Source organism: Pan troglodytes, chromosome 6 (assembly GCF_028858775.2).
Source record: "Pan troglodytes isolate AG18354 chromosome 6, NHGRI_mPanTro3-v2.0_pri, whole genome shotgun sequence".
In the NCBI taxonomy this organism is placed as follows: Eukaryota; Metazoa; Chordata; class Mammalia; order Primates; family Hominidae; genus Pan; species Pan troglodytes.
In genome coordinates this window covers 128,015,298-128,039,872 of record NC_072404.2, presented here as the reverse complement: position 1 = coordinate 128,039,872, position 24,575 = coordinate 128,015,298, and the positions used below count along the sequence as shown (strand labels likewise).

Sequence of the window (24,575 nt, the reverse complement as noted above, 5' to 3'; positions counted from 1 at the left end):
TTTTCATTGCTGTAGGATTAAGATTACTGGGTTAACAAAATTATAAAAACCCTGGAAGACAACCTAGGCAACACCATTCAGGACATAGGAATTGGCAAAGACTTCATGATGAAGATACCAAAAGTAATTGCAACAGAAGCAAAAATTGACAAATGGGATCTAATTAAATGAAAGAGCTTCTGCACAGCAAGGAAACTATCAACAGAGTGAACAGACAACCTACAGAATGCAAACTATGCAAAAATTTGACAAAGGTCTAATATCCAGCATCTATAAGAAACTTAATCAAATTTATGAGAAACAAACAACCCCATTAAAAAATGGGTAAAGGACATGAACAGACACTTTTCAAAAGGAGACATACATGGGGCCAACAATCATATGAAAAAAATTTCAGCAAGGATTGCTGGCAAGATGGCTGAATAGGAACAGCTCTGGTCTGCACCTCCCAGTGAGATCGATGCAGAAGGTGGGTGATTTCTGCATTTCCAACTGAGTTACCCGGTTCATCTCACTGGGACTGGTTGGACAGTGGGGGCAGCCCAAGGAGGGTGAGCTGAAGCAGGGTGGGGTATCGCCTTACCCAGGAAGCACAAGGGGTCAGGGAACTCCCTCTACCAGCCAAGGGAAGCCATTAGGGACTGTACCTTGCACTCCGGCCCAGATACTGTGCTTTCCCCACGGTCTTTACAACCCACAGGCCAGGAGATTCCTTCCCATGCCTACACCACCAGGGCCCTGGGTTTCCAGCACAAAACAGGGTGGTCATTTGGGCGGACACTAGGCTAGCCACAAAAGTTTTTTTTTTTTTTTCATACCCCAGTGGTGCCCAGAACACCAGTGAGACAGAACTGTTCACTCCCCTGGAAAGGGGGCTGAAGCCAGGGAGTCAAGTGGTCTGGCTCGTTGGGTCCCACCCCCACAGAGCCCAGCAGGCTAAGATCCACTGGCTTGAAATTCTCACTGCTAGCACAGCAGTCTGAGCTGGACCTGGGATGCTCAACCTTGGTAGGGGGAGGGGCATCCACCATTGCTGAGGCTAGAGTAGGCAGTTTTACCCTCACAGTGTAAACAAAGATGCCAGGAAGTTCGAACTAGGCAGAGCCCACTGCAGCTCAGTAAGGCCAGTGCAGCCAGACTGCCTCTTCAGAGTCCCTCCTCTTTGAGCAGGGCATCTCTGTAAAAAAGGCAGCAGCCCCAGTCAGGGGCTTATAGATAAAACCCCCACCTCCCTGGGACAGAGCACCTGGGGGAAGGGGTGGTTGGAGCACAGATTCAGCAGAATTCAATGTTCCTGCCTGGCAGCTCCGAAGAGAGTAGCAGATCTCCCAGCACAGCATTCGAGCTCTGTAAGGGACAGACTGCCTCCTCAAGTGGGTCCCTGACTCCTATGTATCCCGACTAGGAGACACCTCCTGGTAGGGGCCTACAGACACCTCATACAGGAGAGCGCTGGCTGACATCTGGCGGGTGCCCCTGTGGGATGAAGCTTCCAGAGGAAAGAACAGCCAGCAATCTTTGCTGTTCCACAGCCTCCACTGGTGATACCCAGGCAAACAGGGTCTGGAGTGGACCTCCAGCAAACTCCAGCAGACCTGCAGGAGAGGGGCCTGACTATTAGAAGGAAAACTAACAAACAGAAAGGAATAGCACCAACATCAACAAAAAGGATGTCCACTCAGAGACCCCAGCTGAAGGTCACCGACATCAAAGACCAAAAGTAGATAAATCCACGAAGATGGGGAGAAACCAGCACAAAAAAGCTAAAAATTCCAAAAACCAGAAGAACCTCTTCTCCTCCAAAGGATCACAACTCCTCACCAGCAAGGGAACAAAATTGGATGGAGAATGAGTTTGACGAATTGTCAGAAATAGGCTTCAGAAGGTGGGTAATAACAAACTCCTCCGAGCTAAAGGAGCATGTTCTAACCTAATCCAAGGAACCTTGAAAAAAGGTTAGACTAATTGCTAACTAGAATAACCAGTTTAGAGAAGAACATAAATGACCTCAGCTGAAAAACATGGCACGAGAACTTCGTGAAGCATACACAAGTATCAATAGCTGAATCTATCAAGTGGAAGAAAGGCTATCAGAGATTGAAGATTAACTCAATGAAATAAAGCGAGAAGACAAGATTAGAGAAAAAAGAGTGCAGAGAAAGGAACAAAGCCTCCAAGAAATATGGGCCTATGTGAAAAGACCAAATCTACGTTTGATTGGTGTACCTGAAAGTGATGGGGAGAATGGAATCAAGTTGGAAAACACTCTGCAGGATATTATCCAGGAGAACTTCCCCAACCTAGCAAGGCAGGCCAACATTCAAATTCAGGAAATACAGAGAACACCATAAAGATGCTCCTTGAGAAGAGCAACCCCAAGACACATAATCGTCAGATTAACCAAGGTTGAAATGAAGGAAACAGTGTTAAGGGCAGCCAGAGAGAAAGGTCAGGTTACCCACAAAGGGAAGCCCAACAGACTAACAGTGGATCTCTCAGCAGAAAACCTACAAGCCAGAAGAGAGTGGGGGCCAATATTCAACATTCTTAAAGAAAAGAATTTTCAACCCAGAATTTCATATCCAGCCAAACTAAGGTTCATAAGCAAAGGAGAAATAAAATCCTTTACAGACAAGCAAATGCTGAGAGATTTTGTCACCACCAGGCCTGCCTTACAAGAGCTCCGGAAGGAAGCACTAAATGTGGAAAGGAACAACTGGTAGCAGCCACTGCAAAAACATAAGAAATTGTAAAGACCATCAATGCTATGAAGAAACTGCATCAACTAAGGGAAGAATAACCAGCTAGCATCATAATGACAGGATCAAACTCACACATAACAATATTAAGCTTAAAAGTAAAGTAAATGGGCTAAATGCCCCAACTAAAGGACACAGAGGGCAAACTAGATAAAAAGTCAAGAACCATCAGTGTGCTGTATTCAGGAGACCCATCTCATGTGCAAAGACACAGGCAGGCTCAAAATAAAGGGATGGAGGAAGACTTATCAAGCAAATGGAAAGCAAAATAAAGCAGGGGTTGCAATCCTAGTCTCCTGATAAAACAGACTTTAAACCAACAAAGATCAAAAGAGACAAAGAAGGGCATTACATAATGGTAAAGGGATCAATGCAACAAGAAGAGCTAACTATCCTAAATGTATATGCTTCCAATGCAGGAAAACCCAGATTCATAAAGCAAGTTCTTATAGACCTACAAAGAGACTTAGACTCCCTCACAATAATAGTGGGAGACTTTAACACCCCACTGTCAATATTAGACAGATCATAGAGACAGAAAATTAACAAGGATATCCAGGACTTGAACTCAGCTCTGGACCAAGCAGACCTAATAGACATCTACAAAACTCTCCACCCCAAATCAACAGAATATACATTCTTCTTAGCACCACATCACACTTATTCTAAAACTGACCACATAATTGGAAGTAAAACACTCCTCAGCAAATGCAAAAGAACAGAAATTATAACAAACAGTCTCTCAGACCACAGTGCAATCAAATTAGAACTCAGGATTAAGAAACTCACTCAAAACCATGCAACTACATGGAAACTGAAAAACCTGCTCCTGAATGACTACTGGGTAAATAACGAAATTAAGGGAGAAATAAAGATGTTCTTTGAAACTAATGAGAACAAATATACAACATACCAGAATTTCTGGGACACATTTAAAGCAGTGTGTAGAGGGCAATTTATAGCACTAAATGCCCACAAGAGAAAACAGGAAAGATCTAAAATCAACACCTTAACACCACATTTAAAAGAACCAGAGGCCAGGCGCAGTGGCTCATGCCTGTAATCCCAGCACTTTGGGAGACTGAGATGGGCAGATCACGAGGTCAGGAGATCGAGACCATCCTGGCTAAAACGGTGAAACCCCATCTCTACTAAAAATACAAAAAAAAATTAGCCGGGTGTGGTGGTGGGCACCTGTAGTCCCAGCTACTGGGGAGGCTGAGGCAGGAGAATGGCGTGAACCCGGGAGGCAGAGCTTGCACCAAACCGAGATTGCCCCACTGCACTATAGCCTGGGTGACAGAGCGAGACTCTGTCTCAAAAAAAAAAAAAAAAAAAAGAACTAGAGAAGCAGGAGTAAACAAATGTAAAAGAAGGCAAGAAATAACTAAGATCAGAGCAGAACTGAAGGAGATAAAAACACAAAAAACCCTTCAAAAAGTCAATGGATCCAGGAGCTGGTTTTTTGAAAAGATCAACAAAATAAGTAGACCACTAGCAAGACTAATAAAGCAGAAAAGAGAGAAGAATCAAATAGATGCAATAAAAATTATAAAGGGGATATCACCACCCATCCCACAGAAATACAAACTACCATCAGAGAATACTATAAACACCTCTATGCAAATAAACTAGAAAATTTAGAAGAAATGGATAAGTTCCTGGACACATACACCCTCCCAAGACTAAACCAAGAAGAAGCTGAATCCCCAAATAGACCAATAACAAGTTCTGAAATTGAGGCAGCAATTAATAGCCTACCAACCAAAAAAAGTCCAGGACCAGATGGATTCACAGCCGAATTATACCAGAGGTAAAAAGAGGAGCTGGTAATATTCCTTCTGAAACTATTCCAAACAAGAGAAAAAGAGAGAATCCTCCCTAACTCATTTTATGAGGCCAGCATCATCCTAACACCAAAACCTAGCAGAGACTCTACAAAAAAAAGAAAATTTCAGTCCACTATCCCTGATGAACACCCATGTGAAAATCCTCAATAAAATACTGGCAAACTGAACCCAGCAGTACATCAAAAAGCTTACCCACCACCATCAAGTCACTTTATCCTGGAAATGCAAGGCTGTTTCAACACACACAAATCAATAAATATAATCCATCACATAAACAGAATCAATGACAAAAACCACATGATTATCTCAATAGATTCAGAGAAGGCCTTCAACAAAATTCAACAGCCTTTCATGCTAAAAACTCTCATTAAACTAGGTATTGATGGAACCTATCAAAATAGTAAGAGCTATTTATGACAAACCCACAGCTAATATCATACTGAATGGGCAAAAGCTGGGTACATTCCCTTGGAAAACTGGCACAAGATGAGGATGCCCTCTCTCACCACTCCTATTCAACATAGTATTGGAAATTCTGGCCAGGGCAATCAGGCAAGAGGAAGAAATAAAGGGTATTCGATTAGCAAAAGAGGAAGTCAAATTGTCCCTGTTTGTGGATGACATGATTTTCTATTTAGAAAACCCCATCGTCTCAGCCCAAATCTACCTAAGTTGATAAGCAACTTCAGCAAAGTCTCAGGATACAAAATCAATGTGCAAAAATCACAAGCATTCCTATACACCAATAACAGAGAACCAAATCATGAGTGAACTCCCATTCACAATTGTTACAAAGAGAATAAAATACCTAGGAATACAACTTACAAGGGATGTGAAGGACCTCTTCAAGGAGAACTACAAACCATGGTTCAAGGAAATAAGGGAGGACACAAACAAATGGAAAAACATTCCAGGTTCATGGATAGGAAGAATAAATGTCGTGAAAATGGCCATATTGCACAATTTAATTTATAGATTCAATGCTATCCCCATCAAGCTACCATTGAGTTTCTTCACAGAATTGGAAAATACTACTTTAGAGTTCATATAGAACAAAAACAGAGCTTGCATAGCCAAGACAATCCTAAGCAAAAAGAACAAAGCTGGAGGCATCACACTACCTGACTTCAAACTATACTACAAGGCTACAGTAACCAAAATAGTATGGTACTGGTACCAAAATAGATATATAGACCAATGGACCAGAACAGCAGCCTCAGAAATAATGCCACACATCGACAACCATCTGATCTTTGATAAATCTGACAAAAACAAGCAATAGGGAAAGGATTCCCTATTTAATAAATGGTGTTGGGAAAACTGCTAGCCATATGCAGAAAGCTGAAACTGGCTCCCTTCCTTACACCTTATACAAAAATTAACTCAAGATGAATTAAAGACTTAAACGTAAGACCTAAAGCCATAAAAACACTAGAAGAAAACCTAGGCAATACCATTCAGGACATAGACATAGCCAAAGACTTCTTGACTAAAACACCAAAAGCAATGGCAATAAAAGCCAAAATTGACAAATGGGATCTAATTAAACTAAAGAGCTTCTCCACAGCAAAAGAAACTACCATCAGAGTGAACAGGCAACCTACAGAATGGGAGAAAATTTTTGCAATCTATCCAGTGACAAAGGGCTAATATCCAGAATCTACAAAAAACTTAAATAAATTTACAAGAAAAAAACAACCCCATCAAAAAGTGGGCAAAGGATATGAACATTTACGCAGCCAACAAACACATTTATGTTTGTTGTCTCTCAAAAGAAGACATTTATGCAGCCAACAAACATATGAAAAAAAGCTCATTTTCACTGGTCATTAGAGAAATGCAAATCAAAACTACAATGAGATACCATCTTACACCAGTTAGAATGGTGATCATTAAAAAGTCAAGAAACAACAGATGCTGGAGAGGATGTGGAGAAATAGGAATGCTTTTACACTGCTGGTGGGAGAGTAAATTAGTTCAACCATTGTGGAAGACAGTGTGGCAATTCCTCAAGGATCTAGAACCAGAAATACCATTTGACCCGGCAATCCCATTACTGAGTATATACCCAAAGGATTATAAGTCATTCTATAAAGACACATGCACACGTATGTTTATTGCGGCACTGTTCACAATAGCAAAGACTTGGAACCAACCCAAATGCCCATGAATGATAGAATTATGGAAATTCGATAAAGAATATTTGGCACATATACACCATGTAATACTATGCAGCCATAAAAAAGGATGAGTTCATGTCCTTTGCAGGGACATGGATGAAGCTGGAAAACATCATTCTCAGCAAACTGCCACAAGAACAGAAAACCAGACACCACATGTTCTCACCCATAAGTAGGAGTTGAACAATGAGAACACATGGACACAGGGAGGGGGAACATCACACACCAGGGCCTGTCAGGGGATGGGAGGCTAATGGAGGGATAGCATTAGGAGAAATACCTAATGTAGATGATGGGTTGATGGGTGCAGCAAACCCCCATGGCATGTGTATGCTTATGTAACAAACCTGCATGTTCTGAACCTGTACCCCAGAACTTAAAGTATAATAAAAAAAAAAAAGAAAAAAATCTCAGCATCACTAAGCATTACAGAAATGCATACTAAAACCACAATGAATTACCATCTTAGACCAGTGAGAATGGCTACTATTAAAAAGTCAAAAGATAACAGATGCTGGCGAGGTTGTGGACAAAAGGGAATGCTTACACACTGTTGGTGGGAGTGTAAACTAGTTCAACCATTGTGGAAGACATCATGGTGATTCCTCAAAGACCTAAAAGCGGAATTACCATTCAACCCAGCAATCCCATTACTAGGTATATATCCAAAGGAATATAAACCATTCTGTCATAAAGACACATGGATGCATACGTTCAACGTAGCATTCTTCACAGTAGTGGAATTAGCAGCCTATTTGAATGGAAAAGGGAATATAATGGAAGTGGAATGGAAAAGTGCTTGTTTTAAAAATAACAATGCAGAATTTTAATTTTCTATTGCAAAAATCTTGACATTAGGAATACAATCTTGAAAAGATATTAGCTAAAGTAAGCACAGCAAATTTCTGGTTTAATAAATATTATAGTTAACTTCTTCCTTGGAACAACTATTTAGGTAAAACACATTTTAACAACTCTAGACTATACCATTTATGCCTACATCTTAGCATATATACATAGTAATTTGTACACAAAACATTCATTTTTAAAGAGCAAGGGGAAAATAAATTAGTAGCTAAAAAGCAGAAAAGACAGCTGTTAAACTCAGTGAGAGTATTGCATTAGAATAGTTGGTGAGAATCTTTCATTTGAAGTGCATACTAAGGAGGCATTAAAAGATTTCTAACCACACAAAATTAGACACTTAGGTTGCCAAATATTTATGTTTTTTTTCTCTCTGAAGCCCAACAATTTCATGCAAAACTTTCATTTGCATTTCAGGCAAAATTTCAAAAACATTTTGCTTTTAAAAAACAATCAGCAATCTGTTCCTCCAATCTGTAGGGGAATAAATGTAAAGAGTTCACTGAACTTCCACCTCCATTATCAATAATCACCAAATTCTGCAGAATATATTGGCTATAGTTTTCATGTTTGTCTCACAAACCTTATGTTGAAATTTGATCCCTAATGTTGGAAGTGAATCCCTTTTGGAAGGTGTTTGGGTCACTGGGGGCGACTCCCTCATGAATGACTCACTGCCTTCCTCGTCATAAGGAGTGAGTTTTCATTCTATTAGTTCCCACAAGAGATGGTTGTTAAAAAGAACCTGGCACCTCCCCACGCCTCTTGCTTCCTCTTGTCATGTGATCTCCAAACATGCTGGCTCCTCTGTCCCTTCTGTCATGAGTGGAAGCAGCCTGAAGCCCTCACCAGAAACAGATTCTGGCACCATGCTTCTTGTACAGCCTTCAGAACCTTCAGCCAAGTAACCTCTTTTCTTCTCTGTGGCCCAGGTTGGAGTGCAGTGGTGTAATCACAGCTCGCTGCAGCCTCGAACTCTTGGGCTGAAATTATCCTCCCATCTCAGCCTTCTGAGTAGCTAGGACTACAGGCATGTGCTACCACGCCTATTATTTTTTCTTTTTAATGGAGATGAGGTCTCTGGGAAGACTATGCTGACTTGACAACGCCCCGAGAATCCACTTTCTACAAAAAGATTGTTCTGTGTGCTGAAATTAACGCTATCAAATATGCTATAAGCAAATTAGTAGGATATATGTTCTGCCTGTCCTCGGTCATACACTAGGCAAATGCAAAGTGACAATGGGCCAAAAGCCTCTAATATGTCTGGCTTATTTCACTTAGCATATCTTCCAGGTCCATCCACTTTGTTGTAAATGACAGAATGTCCCTTTTTTGGGGGGAACCAAGGTTGAAGAGTTTTCCTTTGTAAGTGTGTGTGTGTGTGTGTGTGTGTGTGTGTATACATATATACAAATTTTATTTGTCCATTCATTCATCAGTGGATATTTAGATTGATTCCATGTCTTGGCTATTGTGGTTAATGCTACAATGAACATAGGGATGCAGATATCTCTTCCAAATACTAATTATATTTCCTTCAGATATATATCCAGAGATGAGATTGCTGGATCAAATGAATGATAGGTTTATTTTTAATTTTTTGAGGAAACTTCATACTGTTTTTTATAATGGCTGCACTAATTTACATTCCCACCAACAGTGTACAAGGGTTCCCATTTCACCACATCCTCATAAACATCTGTTATCCTTTGTATCCCTTGTATTTTTTTATAATGGCCACTCTAACAGGTCAGAGGCAATATCTCATTGTGGTTTGATTTGCATTTCCCTGATAATTAGTAATACTGAGCACCTTTTCATATACCTATTGGCCATTTGTATATCTTCAGGTCTTTTTCCCATTTTAAAATCAGATTGTTTGTGTTTGCTATTATATTGTATGAGTTCCTTTTGTATTTTGGATATTATTAGCCTCTTATCAGATATATGGTTTGCAAATATTTTCTCCCATTCCCTAGGGTACCTTTTCATTTAGTTGTTTCCTTTATCAAACAGAAGCTGTTTGGTTTGATGTAGATCAACTTGTTTATTTTTTCTCTTGTGGTCTGTGCTTTTGGTGTCATATCCAAACAAATCATTGCTAAGACCAAGGACAGAGAATATTTTCCCTATGTTTTCTTCTAGAAGTTTTTGGTCTGGGTTTGATATTTAAGTCTTTAATTCATTTCAAGTTAATTTTTTTGTGTGATATAAGATAGAGGTCAAGTTCATTTCTTTTTGCATATAGATATCCAGTTTTCCCAACATCATTTATTGAAGAGATTATTCTTTCTGCATTGTATGTTCTTGATACCCTTGTAAAATATTAGTTGACTGCATAGGCATGGGTTCATTTCTGGTCTCTCTATTCTGTTGCATTGGTCACCATTTCTGATTTTATGCCAGTACCATACCATTTTTATTACTAAAGCTTTGTAAAATAACTTAAAATCAGAATGTCTGATGCCTCCAACTTTGCTCTTCTCTCTCAAGATTGCTTTGGCTATTTGGGGTCTTTTGTAGTTCCATATGAGTTTTAGGATTGTTTTTTCTATTTCTGTGAAAAGTGGCATTGGAATTTTGATAGGGGTTCTTCCAAAACATTGGATGTTTTTCCATTTATTGGTGTCTTCTTCAATTTCTATCATCAACATCACATAGTTTTCAATATACAGATCTTTCACCCCTTGGTTAAATTTATTCATAAGGATTTTGTTGTTTTTGATTTTGATGTTATTGTAAATGATATAGTTTTTCTTTTTCAGATAGTGTGTAGACATGCAACTGATTTTTATTGATTTTGTACCCTGTAGCTTTACTAAATTTCTTATTTCTATAGTTTTCTTTGGTGGAGCCATTAGGGTTTTATATAGATAAGATCATGTCATCTGCAATCAGAGGCAATTTAACTTTTCCCTATTTGATGTGGTTGCCTTTTATTTCTTTTTCTTGCCTCTTGCAATGGCTAGGACTTTCAGTACTATGTTGAATAGAAGGAGCAAGAGCGGGCATCCTGACTTGCCCCTAGTCTTAGAGAAAAATTTTCAGCTTTTCAACATTGAGTATGATGTTAGCTGTGTGCCTGTTATATATGGTCTTTATCATGTTTAGGTATATTGCTTCTATACCCAATTTTTTAAATTTTTACAATGAAAGAATGTTGAATTTTGTCAAATGCTTTTTTTGCACCTACTGAAATGATCACATGATTTTTATCCTCCATTTTGTTAAAGTGGTGTATCATACTTATTGATTTGGTATATCATGCCACCCTTACATGCCTGGAATAAATTCCATTTGATCATGGTGTATGCTCCTTTTAATGTATTGTTGAATTTTGCTAGTATTTTGTTTGCTAGTATTTGGTTGAGAATTTTTATATCTATTTTCATCAGGGATATTGGCCTGTAATTTCCTTTCCTTGTAGTATCCATATCTGGCTTTGGTGTTGGGGTAATGCTGGCCTCATTGAACAGGTTTGGAAGTGTTTCCTCCTCTTTAATTTTTTGGAAGTTTGAAAAGAATTGGCATTAACTGCTCATTAAATATTTGGTGGAATCCACCAGTGATACCATCGGTCCTGTTCTCTTCTTTGTTGGGTAGTTTTTAATGAACAATTCAATCTCCTTACTCTTTACTGGTGTGTTTAGATTTTCTATTTCTTTATGAGTCAGTCTTGGTAGGTCGTATATTTCTAGAAAAGGTTACCCAATTTGTTGGTATATAATTGTTCATAGTAATCTCTTATGACCCTTTGTGGTTGGATGGTGTCAGTTGTAATGCCTTCTCTTTCATTCATAATTTGATTTCAATCCTCTCTTTATTTCTTGGTTATCTAGCTAAATTTGCCGATTTTGTTTGTCTTTTCAAAAAGCAAAGTCTTCATTTTGTTAATCTTTTATATTGTCTTTCTAATCTGTATTTCATGTGTTTTGTTCTTATCTGTATTACTTTGTTTATTCGGCTAAGTTTGAGATTTCTTCTTCTTCTTCCTTGATGTTTAAAGTTAGGTTATTTGAGATCTTTCATTTTTCTTGACATAGGCATTTATTGCTATATTAAGAACTGGTTTTGCTGCATCCCATAAGTTTTAGTATGTTGTGTTTCCATTTTATTTGTCTCAAGATATTTTTTAAATTTCCTTTTTGGTTTCTTCTTTTTCCCGTTGGTTGTTCAGAAATGTGTTGCATAATTTCCACATATTTGTGGTTTTCCATTTTTCTCCTGTCATTGATTTCCAGTTTTATACCATTGTGGTCAGAAAAGATACTTGATATGATTGCAATCTTCTTAAAAAAATTTAAGACCTGTTTTAAGTCCTAACATTTGATCTTTACTTGGAGAATATGTAATCTGCTGCTTTTGGATAGAATGTTCTGTATTTGTCTGTTAGAGCCACTTGGTCTACAACATTGTTTAACTCTTCTGTTCCCTTATTGATTTTCTGTCATTGTGGAAGGTGGGTATTGAAGTCCCCTACCACTATTGTATTGCTATCTATTTCTTCTCCCTCCAGTTCTGTTAATATTTCCTTTATATATTTAGGTACTCCAGTTTTGGGTACATATATATTTACAATTGTTATATCCTCTTGATGACATGACCCCCTTGTCGTTGTATAATGGCCCTCTTTGTCTCTTGTCACAGTTCTTGACTTAAAGTCTATTTTGTCTAAGTAGCCACCCCAACTTTCTTTAGATTACCATATGCATGGGATATTATTTTCCATTCCTTCATTTCCAGCTTATGTGTGTCTTTTTTTTATTTTTTAATTTTTATTTGCCAAATTATTTCTCACTTGAGACCTATGCATGTCTTTAAACTGAAAGTGAGTCTCCTATATGCAGCATAGTTGGATCTTGGTTTTTAAAATCCATTTGGCCACTCTATGTTTCTTGATTAGATAACTTAATCCACTTATATTTAATTATCAATAGGTAAGGACTTACTACTGCCATTTTGTTGTTTTCTGTTTTGGAGTTCCTCTCTTCCCTTCTTCTTTTGCTGTTTTCCTTTGTGATTTTATGACTTTTTATGGTGGTATGCTTGGATTCCTTTATCTTAATTTTTTCTGTATCAACTACACATATTTCCTTTGTGGCTATCATAAGGCTTATTTAAAAATACTTTATAGTTATAACATTTTATTTTAAGCTCATAATAAGTTGAATCACATCAAAAAACTCTATACTTTTAATTCTCCTCACCAACTCACATTTAAGGTTATTAATGTTACAATTTACATCTGTTTAATATTGTGTATTCATTAACAAATTATTGCAGTTAAAGTTACTTTTAATATTTGTCTTTAAACTTTTACACTAGAGTTGAAAGTGATTTACATAACACTATTTCAATATTAGAAAATTCAGAATTTAACTATATACACTTGCCCCTCACTGTTTGTGGTGGATTGATTCCAGAACTTTCTGTGGATACCAAAATTTTCAGATGCTCAAATCCCTGATAAAAAGTGGCATAATATTTGCATATAACCTATGCACATTTTCCAACGTTAAATCATCTCTAATTTACCTATAATACCTAATAAAGTGTAAATACTATATAAATAGTTGTTACACTGTATTGTCTAGGGAAGAATGACAAGAAAAATGTCTGTACATCTTCAATACTGATGTGATTTTTTTCTAATATTTTAAATCTGTGGTTGGTTGACTTGACAGATGTGAAACCCAAAGATATAGAGGACTGACTGTATTTACCTTTCCCAGGGAGTTTTATACATTCATATGTTTTTACATTGTTAATTATAATCATTTCATTTCAGATTGAAAAACTCCCTTAACTCCCTTTAGCATTTCTTGTAAGGCAGGTCTAGTAGTAATAAACTCCCACAGCTTTTGTTTGGGAAAGCCTTTATCTTTCCTTCATTTCTGAAGGACAACTTTCCTGGGTATAGTATTCTTGGCAGTTTTACTGCTTTCAATATTTTTAATATATGACCCTACTCTCTCCTGGCCTGCAAGGTTTCTGATGAGTAATCCAGTGACAGTCTGATGGAGATTCCCTCATATGTGATGAGTCACTTTTCTCTTGGTACTTTCAAAATTCTCTCTTTGTCTTTGAATTCTGCTAATTTACTTGCTGTATACCTCTTTGAGATCAAACTATTTGAGAACCTTTGGGGCTAATGAATCTCAATGTCCATTTCTCTCCCCAAATTTGGGGAGTTTACAGTCATTATTCTTTAAAATAGACTTTCTTCCCATTCTCTCTCCCATTCTAGGACTCCCATTATATGTATATGTTTTGCTTATACTGTCCCATAAACCCTATAGGGTTTCTTCACTGTTTTTCATTTTTTTGATTTTTTACTCCTCTGACTGGATAATTTCAAAGGATGTCTTCAAGTTCACTGATCCTTCCTTCTGCTTGCCTGAGTCTATCAGCTCTTTATTGAACTTTTTAGTTGAAGAATTCCATTCTTCAGCTTTCTTTGTTGAACATTTCATTTGTTCATGTATTGTTTTCCTAATTTTGTTTAGTTGCCTGTGTCTTCTTGTAGTTACAAACTTCTTTAATAGGGTTATTCTGAATTATTTGCCAGTCAGTTTATAGATACTTATTTCTTTAGAGTCAGTTATTGAAGCTTTATTTGTTTGCTTTGGTAATGTCATGTTCCTCTGATTCTTCGTGATGCTTGTATCCTTGCATTGGTGTCTATGCATTTGACTAAGCTGTTCCCTCTTCCAGCCTTTATAGGTTTACTTCATTTGGAAAAGACCTCCATGAGTCATCCCAGCCTGGAGTGGGACAGGCCATCTGGTAGTAACCATGGATAGATGAGGCTTGCTGCCAGAGTCTCTGATTGGACAGGGCCAGTGCCTGTGTGATGAGGTCAAGTGGGGGTTATTGGCTGGGGTCCTTGGTCAGGTGAGTCTATTAGCTATGCTCTGTGGTCAAGCAGAGCCACTGGCTGGACACTGCAATTGGGCATGGCCATAGTCTGTGCCTCAAAGTTGGGCAACATAACTGGTTGGGTCCCTTGCCTAGGTAGGGCTGCTAACTGTGTTCCTTGGATGGGAAGGGTCACTGGCCAGGCTTCTTTGTCAGGCAGGGCTATAGGCTGTGCTCTGCTAGTTGGTGTGGTTATAGTCTGGGCTCTGTGGCTAGGCCAGACTACTAACCAGCAATCTCAGCTGGGCAGAACTCTGACCATCCTTGTTGGCCAGTTGGGGCAGCTGACTTAGTTCTGTGGGTGGGCAGAGCCAGTGGCTGGTCTCTCTGGTTAGTCAAGGCTGCTGGCAGGGATCTAGTGCCAGCACTAAGATTTGTCTGCTGGTAGCTATAAGCTCTGCCTCCCTTCTTTTGTACCTAGCCCACCCCTTGTGCTCTAGCCGTGCCAATTCCCCCAGTGTTCCTCATGAAGTGAGATATAAGTGGGCCTCCTGGGGAGCACTCTGAAATGCTAGGGAAGCTGACTACCTCAAGCTCCCTTTTTCTCACTGGAGAAACCATAAGCCCGAAGGGTCCCTCTTGGAGTGGCACTGTGCCAGGCTGTGAGAGGGGCAACATGGTCAAAATGTGACTTGTAGGGTGACTTTTCTCAGTTTTTGTACTCCAAGGGACTGCTTCAGCCTCACCTCCCCTGTCCCTTCTCCCCACTACGTCTTGGGTTCTGGGATTTTTCACAAAGGCATTCTTGTCTGTGGATAGTTGCCAATCAGTATTTCTGTGAAAGAAACTAAAGTCAGTGACCTTCTATTTTGCCATCTTGTTAACACAGACAAAATTCTGAAAAAACGATCACCCTCATCTTGGTAAGAACAATCTGGGGTGTGTGGCAATCTGTGAGAAAAACAACACCTAAGAGGAGCCCATCTTCCCTATGATAAGTGGACAAAGATCAGCCTGAGCTGGAAAAATCATAGAGATCATGCTCTTTATATATTTCTGCCAGCAGAAGAAAATTGAAAATTGCATTTAGGGGGTGGGGCCAAAATGGCCAATAGAAGCCACGGCATTTGGAGGCTCCCATTGAATAAAATCACAACAAGCATGTGAATCCTTCACCGGCAACCAAGGTATCCAGGTTCTTTCATCAAAATTGACTACTTCGGGAGGCCGAGGCGGGGAGATCAAAAGGTCAAGAGATTGAGACTATCCTGGCCAACATGGTGGAACCCCATCTCTACTAAAAATATAAAAATTAGCTGGGGGTGGTGGCACATGCCTGTAGTCCCAGCTACTCAGGAGGCTGAGACAGGAGAATTGTTTGACCCCAGGAGGCAGAGGCTGCAGTGAGCTAAGATCATGCCACTTCACTCCAGCCTGGCAACAGAGCGAGACTCCGTTTAAAAAAAAAAAAAAAATTTTGACTAGAAGGCTAGCATGACCCACAGAGAGAAGGAAGAGCAGTGTGGTGCGGCAGCCCACCTGAGAGCCACATGGGGCAGGGGAGCCCACACCCCACAGCCAAGGGAGGCAATGAGTGATCACGCTACCTAACCGGGGAAACTGTGCTTTTTCCACGGAACTATGCAACCCACGGATTGGAAGATCCCACTTGTGGACCCATGCCACCAGGGCCTAGCGTCCCCCAGCCCAGACATGCAGATTCCTACAGCCTCTCAGCTGGAATCTGCTTAGGCCTACCAAACTCCTGGGGGAGGGGTGACTAGCACCAGCTGTGGTTGTCTGCTGTCTAAGCCTTTTGAGTACCTTGGGGGAGGGGCAACAGCCAGCACTGGGACTCACAACTGCCTAACACACTCAGCTCCCTGGGAGGGGAAAGGGCGACATCTGTTTCTATAGCTCCAGGCTGCACTTTTCCCCTGCTGGAGCCAGGGAGGCTGGACGGCTTGGTCCCAAGACTTGTCCCCACAGCCCAACACACCAGCTGTGGCAGTCCGTGGCCAGAGGGCCTCTTAAAGCCTAACCCTGAACCATCCTTCCTCAGTGGGTGGGGCTTCCCTGCTGGATCTCTAATAACTCCAGCCAGAGGCTAGGGACAGAATTCAAATCTCCCTGGGCCTAAGCCCCTGGTCGGGGGCAGGGTAGCCACAGTCTCTGTGGACCAGCAGACTTAGCCTCTCCTGTTAATTCTGAGGAATCCAGGCAGCCTAGATGAGTGCGTTTCCCCTGAGAAACACACCTTCTCCACCAAGGGAAAAATTGCTTCATTAAATGGATCCTGCTCCCCATGCCACCCAACTGGCTGAGACCCTCCAACAGGGGTTGTCAGACACCCTATACAGGAGTGATCCTACTAGCATCATGTTGGTGCCCCTCAAGGTCAGAGGTCCCAGAAGGAGGAGGCACCCATCTTTGCTGCTCTCCAGTCTCCTTGAGTGACATCTTCAGGCACAGGAGCAAATCAGATGAATAGGGCCTGAAGTGAATGCCCAGCAAATAGCAGCAGGCCTATGAAGAAGGACCAGACTACTGAAAGAAAAACAAACAAGCAGAAACCAACAACAACAGCATCAACAACAACAACAAAAAGGCCCCCACAAAATCCCCATCCAAGGGTCAGCAGCCTTAAAGACTGAAACTAGACAAACTCACAAAGATGAGAAAGAATCAATGAAAAAATGCTGAAAACCCAAAAGGCCAGAGTGCTTCTTCTCCTCCAAATGATAGCAATGTCTCTCCATCAGGGCACAGAATTGGATGGGAAATCAGATGGATGAATTGATAGAAGTAGGCTTCTGAAGATGGGTAGTAAAAAAACTACGATGAGCTAAAGGAGCATGTTCTAATCCACTCCAAACAAGCTAAGAAACTGATAAAAAGTTAGAGGAATTGCTGACTAGAAAAACCAGTTTAGAGAGAAACAAAAATGACCTGATGGAGCTGAAAAATACAGCAAGAGAACTTCATGAAGCATACACAAGTATCAACAGCCAAATCAACCAAGCAAAAGAAAGGATATCCGAGTTTGAAGACCACCTTACTGAAATAAGACATGCAGACAAGAATACAGAAAAAAAGAATGAAAAGGAATAAACAAAGCCCCCAAGAGATATGAGACTTCACAAAAAGACAGAACCTACAATTGATTAGAGTACCAGAAAGAGACAGGGAGAATGGAAACAAGCTGAAAAACACACTTCAGGATATTATCCAGGAGAACTTCCCCAACCTAGCAAGACAGGCCAACATGCAAATTCAGGAAATACAGAGAACACCATTAAGATACTCCATGAGAAGATCAACCCCAAGACACATAATCATCAGATTCTCCAAGGTTGAAATGAAGGAAAAGTTGTGAAGGGCAGCCACAGAGAAAGGCCAGGTCACCTACAAATGGAAGTCCATCAGACTAACAGTGGACCTCTCAGCTGAAACCCTACAAGCCAAAAGAGATTGGGGGCCAATATTCAACATTCTTAAAGAATTTTCAACACAGAATTCCATATCCAGCCAAACTGAGCTTCATAAGAGGAGAAATAAAATCCTTTACAGACAAGCAAATGCTCAGGGATTTCATTACCAGCAGGCCTTCCCTGCAAGAGGTCCTGAAATAAGCACTAAATATGGAAAGGAAAAACTGGTTCTAGCCCTGCAAAAACACACCAAAATATAAAGACCAATGATACTACAAAAAAAAAAAAAAAAACTGCATCAACTAGTGTGCAAAATAACCAGCCAGCATCACAATGACAGGATCAAATTCAAACATAACAACTAACCTCAAATGTGTATGGACTAAATGTCCCAATTAAAAGACACAGACTGGCAAATTGGATAAGGAGTCAAGACCCATCGCTGTGCTTTATTCAAGAGACCCATCTTATGTGCAAAGACAAATACAGGCTCAAAATAAAGGGATGGAGGAAAATTTACCAAGCAAATGGAAAGCAAAAAAAAAAAAAAAAAAGCATGGGTTGCAATCCTAGTCTCTAACAAAACAGACTTTAAACCATCAATGATCAAAAAAGACAAAGAAGGGCATTACATAATGGTAAAGGGTAAAATTTGACAAAAGAGCTAACTAGTCTAAATATATATGCACCCAATACAGGAGCACCCAGATTCATAAAACAAGTTCTAGAGATTTACAAAGAGACTTAGACTCACACACAATAATAGTGGAAGACTTTAGCAACCCACTGTCAGTATTAGACACATCAATGAGACAGAAAATTAACAAGGATATTCAGAACTTGAACTCCCCTCTGGATCAAGTGGGCCTATTAAACGTCTATAGAACTCTCTACCTAAAATCAACAGAATATACATTCTTCTCAATGCCACATGGCACTTATTCTAAAATTGACCACATAATTGGAAGTAAAACACTCCTGAGAAAATGCAAAAAAAACTGAAATCATAACAGTCTCTCAGACCACAGTGCAATCAAATTAGAACTCAGGATTAAGAAACTCACTCAAAACCACACAATTACAAGGAAATTGAACAACTTGCTCCTGAATGACTCCTGCATAAATCATGAAATTAAGGCAGACATCAAGAAGTTCTTTGAAACCAGTGAGAACAAAGAGACAACATACCAGAATTTCTGGGACACAGCTAAAGCAGTGTTAAGAGGGAAATGTATAGCAATAAATACCCATATCAGAAAGCTAGAAGGATCTCATATTGACATCCTAACTTCATAATTAAAAGAGCGAGAGAGGCAAGAGCAAACTAATCCAAAAGCTAGCAGGAGACAAGAAATAACTAAGCTCAGAGAAGAATTGAAGGAGATAGAGACACAAAAAAACCCTTCAAAAAGTCAATGAATCCAGAAGCTGGTTTTTTGAAAACATTAACAAAATAGATAGACTGCTAGCTAGACAAATAAAGAAGAAAAGAGAAAAGAATCAAATACACACAATAAAAAATGATAAAGGGGATATCACCACTGACCCCACAGAAACACAAACTACCATCAGAGAATACTATAAACACCTCTATGCAAATAAACTAAATAGTCTAAAAGAAATGGATAAACTCCTGGATGCATACACCCTACTAAGATTAAACCAGGAAGAAGTTGAATCCCTAAATAGACCAATAACAAGCTCTGAAATTGAGGCAGTAATTAATAACCTATCAACTGAGAAAAGCCCAGGACCACACAGATTCACAGCTGAATTCTACCAGAAACACAAAGAGGAGCTGGTACCATTCCTTCTGAAACTACTCCAAACAATTGAAAAGGAGGGACTCCTCCCTAACTCATCTTATGTAGCAAGCATCATCCTGATACCAAAACTGGGAAGAGACACAACAAAAAAAGAAAACTTCATTCCAATATCCCTCATGAACATCGATGCAAAAATCCTCAGTAAAATACTGGCAAACTGAATCCAGCAGCACATCGAAAACCTTAACCACCATAATCAACTCAGGTTCATCCCTGGGATGCAAGGCTGGTTCAACATACACAAATCAATAAAGTAATCCATCACATAAACAGAACCAACAACAAAAACCACATAATTATCTCAAGAGATGCAGAAATGGCCTTTGATAAAATTCAACATAACTTCATATTAAAAACTCTCAATAACTAGGGATTGATGGAACATATCTTAAAATAACAAGAGCTATCTATGACAAACCCACAGCCAAAATCATATTGAATGGGCAAAAACTGGAAGCATTCCCTTTGAAAACTGGCACAAGACAAGGATGCCCTCCCTCACCACTCCAATTCAACATAGTACTGAAAGTTCTGGCCAGGGCAATCAGGCAAGAGAAAGAAATAAGGGGTATTCAAATAGGAAGACAGGAAGTCAACTTGTCTCTGTTTGCAGATGACATGATGGTCTATTTAGAAAATCCCATCATCTCAGTCCAAAAACTTCTTGAACTGATAAGCAACTTCAGCAAAGTTTCAGGATACAAAATCAATGTGCAAAATCACAAGCATTCCTTTACACCAAGAATAGGCAAGCAGAGAGCCAAATCATGAGTGAACTCCCATTCACAATTACTACAAAGAAAATAAAAGACCTAGGAGTACAGCTAACAAGGCATATTAAGGACCTCTTCAAGGAGAACTACAAACCACTGCTCAAGGAAATAAGAGAGGACACAAACAAATGGAAAAACATTCCATGCTCATGGATAGGAAGAATCCATGTCGTGATAATGGTCATACTGCCAAAAGTGATTTACAGATTCAGTGCTATTCCCATCAAACTACCATTGACATTCTCCACAGAATTAGAAAAAAACTATTTTAAATTTCATATGGAACCAAAAAAAGAGACTGCATAGCCTAGACAATCCTAAGCAAAGAGAACGTGAAGCTGGAGGCATCACGTTACCTGACTTCAAACTATACTACAAGGCTACAGTAACCAAAACAGCATGGTACTGGTACCAAAACACACATATAGACCAATGGAGCAGAACAAAGACCTCAGAAATAACACCACACATCTACAACCATCTGATCTTCAGCAAACCTACCAAAAACAAGCAATGAGGAAAGGATCTCCTATTCAGTAAATGGTGTTGAGAAAACTGGCTCGCCATATGCAGAAAACAGAAACTGGACCCCTTTTTACACCTTATACAAAAATTAACTCAAGATGGATTAAACACTTAAATGTAAAACCCCAAACCGTAAAAACCTTTGAAGAAAATATAGGCAATACCATTAAGGACATAGGCACGGGCAAAGACTTCATGACAAAAGTGGGAAAAGAAACTGTGATGAAAGCCAACATTGAGAAATGGGATCTAATCAAACTAAAAAGCTTCTGCACAGCAAAAGAAACTATCATCAGGGTGGACAGGCAATCTCCAGAATGGAAGAAAATTTTTGCAATCTACCCATCTGACAAAGATCTAATATCTAGAATATACAAGGAACTTAAACATATTTACAAGAAAAAACAAAAAAAACCATCAAAAAGTGGGCAAAGGATATGAACAGACAATTCTCAAAAAAAGACATTTACACAGCTAAGATACATTAAAAAATGCTCAACATCGCTGATCATCACAGAAATGCAAATCAAAACCACAATGAGATACCATCTCATGCCAGTCAGAATGGTGATTATTAAAAAGTCAGGAAACAATAGATGCTGGCGAAGCTGTGGAGAAACAGGAATGCTTTTACACTGTTGGTGGGAATGTAAATTACTTCAACCATTGTGGAAGACAGTATGGTGAATTCTTAAGGATCTAGAACCAGAAATACCATTTGACCCAGCAATCCCATTACTGGGTATATACCCAAAGGAACATAAATCATTCTACTATAAAGACACATGAACACATATGTTTATTGCAGCATTATTTACAATACCAACACATGGAAGCAACCCAAATGCCCATCAATGATAGAGTGGATAAAGAAAATATGGTACATATACACCATGGAATACTATGCAGCCGTAAAAAGGAATGAGATCATGTCCTTTGCAGGGACATGGATGAAGCTAGAAGCCATTATCCTCAGCAAACTAACAAAGGAATAGAAAACTGAACACCACATGTTCTTACTTGTAAGTGGGAGTTGAACATTGAGAACACATGGATGCAGAGAGGGGAACAACACACACCAGGGCTGTTGGGGGGTGGGGGGTGAAGGGAAGGAACTTAGAGAACAGGTCAATAGGTGCAGCAAACCACCATGACACATGTATACTTATGTAACAAACCTGTACATTCTGCACATGTATCCTTTTCTTTTTAGAAAAAATAAATTTAAAAAAAACCCACAAATATTGCATTTACGTTTTCATGATCTTTATTTGCATTAAACTGCTCATTTACATCTGTAATAGACTTGATGATGGCCCCTCTTAATATTAAAGTACATATGTGAGAAGGATTTAGTCTGAGACCATAGTTCAAATCATAAATGGCTCTTTTGGTTTCTTTGCATGAATTCCACACAAGAGCTCTAACACAGTGCACACCTTGTAAAACACAAAGGTCATCCAAAAAAACGTAGTTAATCTTTAAGCTTCAAAGAAATGGAATGAAATCAAACAGGGTTGTACTAATTGTACAGCCATGCAGGTTGTGCACTGGAAACCCAGAGGAGCCATTTACATGATTTAAACTTAGACATAACTTTAACCCATCAGTTCCCTGGATTTTAGTGTCCTCATCTGCAAAATGAGAAAGTTGGAATAGTATCTTCCAGGCTTCTCCAGCTATAGAACTACAATTATCTTCTCTGCACATTTACAACTATTACCATTAGCTCTGCTTTTCTTTTCAGTAAACTGCGTATATCATTTGATGGAAAGTTGTTAATAATATTAATGCCACATTTTATCAGCCTATTTCTCTGAAAATGAAGTTCTTTTCCATAAGGCAAATTTTATGGAGATGATGTGCAGAAGTGAGTCAGCCATAGAATAAGGTTGTTGGTTACAAACATTCTTTAACTTGTTTAAGTCCTTCTAAATTTCATTTTGTATCCCACGATACACAATTCCTCCTGACTTAAAAACTAGTCAGAGAGATATACCATGGCACAGACATACATAAAAATAGGGATAAGTAATTACAACATGTAAAAAACAGCAAACATAATGATAAAGGAAAAAAATCACAGTAGTGCACCATTAGTTGTCATTTATTTTGCAATTAAAATGTATCAAACCTACCAGGTTCAGATTGTCCAAAGAAATAGCTTTGTTAACATCCTCTACTGCTTCTTTCATCTGTCATAAATCAATGCAGAGAATGTCTAGAGTAAGCATATTTTTCCATAGTTTTCCTTTACATTTTATTTCCAAGGGGAAACTAGATAACAAATGCATATAATATTCTAATTAATATTCACCTATGTGGCATGTTCAGAGATAGTTGGAATTCACTTAAAAGTTACCATATATTTATAAAGTGAGAAAAGGTTTTTAAAAATAAAAATGAGCTATTGGGTTGATCTAAAAGCAGTTGATGGTAGTAAGAGACATTTCACCTCAAACTAGACAAGGAGAGTTGGCTTTGGACATAGCTTATATTGGAGATAAAGATCAGCAGATATAAAAGGGCAAAAGAAAGAAGAAAGTAGAAGATTAGTCTGTAAAACTGGCTTTAATAATCTTTTTACTTCTTCAAAGTAATAGAAAATTAATAAAATCCTTGAAAAGGCTTTGACAAAGCTTGATAAGATAAAATATAATTCTCTCCCCCTTGAACAATATTTTAACTGTTTGCATAGATTGTTTGGAGATGACAGTGGAGATTATCAAGGGCTTTTGCTTCCTGCTATTGTATCAGTTATCTATTGCTGAGTAACAAATTACTACAGCACCAAGACCCTAGCCCAGGCTGGGTTCTCATCTGGAAGCTCAACTAGGGAAGGATACATTTCCCTGCTCATGTTGTTATTGGAAGCATTCATTTTTACTTTCTTGTAGCTACAAGGTTCACGAAGGCTTACTTGTTTAAAAATAAAAAGGCAGAGAGAGAGAGAGACAGTATGCTAGTAAGACAGACTAACATAATATAATGAAATCATAGGCGTCATATTCCATCACCTTTGTAACATTTTATTGGTTAGAATCAAGTCAGAGGTTCTGCCTGCACTCAAATGGAGGTGATTACAGAAGGGAGGCTCAGTTAGGGTAGACTCTGCCTGCCTGCTTGTAAATGGTTGTTGGCAGCATTCAGCTTCTTGTGGCTACAGAATGCATGGCAACTTACTTCCTCAAAACCAGCAAGAGGAGAGAGGGGGTGAGTCTGCTACCAACATTGAGTATTGTAGAATGTAGTATAATCATAGGAGTAATATACCACCACCCTTCCATATTCTATTCATTTGAATGCAGTCACTGTTTTTGGCCACACTTACAGAGAGAGAATTACATGTGAACACCAGGAGGCAAGGACCATGGGGGTCACCTTGGATCTTTCACTCTTTCCCAAAAGTCACTAATCGCTTCTATTGGTCCCTCACATCCTATCTTCACACCAAATGAAAGTATTGGAAATCCCCCAAACATGGTACAGACTTTCACATCTCTGAG

At 39.1% G+C, this 24,575-nt stretch overlaps 1 long non-coding RNA gene across 4 annotated transcripts in view; it reads right to left on the bottom strand.

Annotated features, from left to right (window-relative positions):
• LOC107975919 (uncharacterized) overlaps positions 1-24,575 on the bottom strand; it is a 149,985-nt gene that overhangs the window by 108,902 nt on the left and 16,508 nt on the right. For 2 of the 4 annotated variants that reach the window (XR_010158938.1, XR_008536525.2), the window contains one exon: positions 23,208-23,264. This is a non-coding gene — a long non-coding RNA (uncharacterized LOC107975919). Of the gene's footprint in view, positions 1-23,207; positions 23,347-24,575 lie in introns of all 4 variants that reach the window. The other 2 variants (XR_001719456.4, XR_010158937.1) reach the window with 1 other exon arrangement.